The following is a 1,747-nucleotide window of genomic DNA, read 5'->3' on the forward strand; positions in this document are numbered from 1 at the left end:
TTGATTATGTATTATTTGCATGATGGTGCAAGGATATTATGTACATAGCACTGATGGGAATTCCAAGAAACACAGAGTTGTGGCCACCATCACCCTTTGGGATGTTAATGGGGTCTGTTATGCTTCGTTCTACGTGTAACCCAACTATGACCTTACGTATGAGGAGTCTACTTCACTTAGGGAGGGAATGGGATGGATGTATTCCAGGGTTTTCTGGGAACAACACTGTGGGAAGGGGAGGTTAGTTAAAGTGTGAACCATTATTAGAGAGTTTTCCAAATTTTTCATAAACAAATTGATGCCTGTACGTGAGCCAATCTAACATATATTGCCCATATCCCTGACTGCTGATTACTGGTGTAATGACTAATACAAACAAGAGTACTCTTAGGGTTGTGACCTGAATAATAGAGGCCCAAATGACCATAGAAAATTATGCTTGGTAACAGCATACCTGAAGAGAAAGATGTCGCTGTATTGCAAGATTTAACAAGTCAACCAACAGAAATCCTCATCCGCAAGCTACACAGCACGTGTTACACTTCCTCCTTTACCTCACACTAAAGGAGTAACAATTTGACTCAAAAGAGGTCAACAGCTCAGGATACTAGACACAAACACAGCACAAGATGGGAGACATGCCATAGTTGTATATAGGGTAAAAAAAACAAGGCTTAAATGACCTAGAAAAGTATGTATGGTATCAGCAATACCTGAAGAGATAGATATTGCTTCATTACAAGACTTGACCACGTGAACAGTAGAAAGCCTCACATGTAATCTACCAGGCACGTGTTACACTTACTTCTTTACATCACACACTAGAGGAGAAATCATTTGGCTCAAACTAGGCCACCAGTTCAGAATCCTGGACACAAATATAGTACATAATGGGAGGTATGACAGTTGTATGTGAAGTAGAAAAACAAGACTGGTGATTTCATCATCTTATGGCCCAAAGTATAATAACCCTTAATTCTATAAAGAGCTGCAGGAAGGGATAGCAGAATTCCAGGGCGACACTGTCATCTGGGGATTGGCTTTGAACTGTACCTTAAATCACATAATTAAGCATGATTAATTAATGGAATTAATGGACATATGGAGGCTCAGAACCCCTTAACTACAAGTTTACCTACTACTCAGCAGTGCATAATATGCCCTCGAGCCTTGACTATTTTCTACTATCCAGAGACATTGCCTTGTATGTTCAAACCTGCAAATACTTGCTGTTTAGACTATCCAATCACTCTCCAATATACCTCAAAGCCAACATAACAGACAGCAGGCCCCCAATCTTTTCAAGGTGATTGCCCTCAAGATCCCTGCTTAACCCAGTGTTTCAATCAGACAATCAGCTGGATATTAAAGACTATTTCCAACTCAATGCAGGCACGGTAAAGTGCTTTGAAACTGTGTAGAGGCATTTAGCGCTTATATACAAGGTGTCAGTATCACCAAAAATGCCAAAATCTTTAGATCCATACGATATAGTCTAGAAAGGCTTGAACAAGAAACTGGAGCACTAGAGAGCATGCATGAAAGGACCACAGATGGTTGAATGCTAACATCCATTCAAGATAAACTGTGCAATTTGTATGACTTCGCACAATGCAAATTTAATTATATGGACAAATATGAGTGGCCAGAACATATAGGGAAGGAGATCATTCAGGTAGGACCCTAGCTAAACTCGTGTGGCCCAAATCGACAGACAATGCCATAACAAGCATTGTATCGCTCCGGC

Source organism: Triturus cristatus, chromosome 2_1 (genome assembly GCF_964204655.1).
Source record: "Triturus cristatus chromosome 2_1, aTriCri1.1, whole genome shotgun sequence".
Taxonomy (NCBI): Eukaryota; Metazoa; Chordata; class Amphibia; order Caudata; family Salamandridae; genus Triturus; species Triturus cristatus.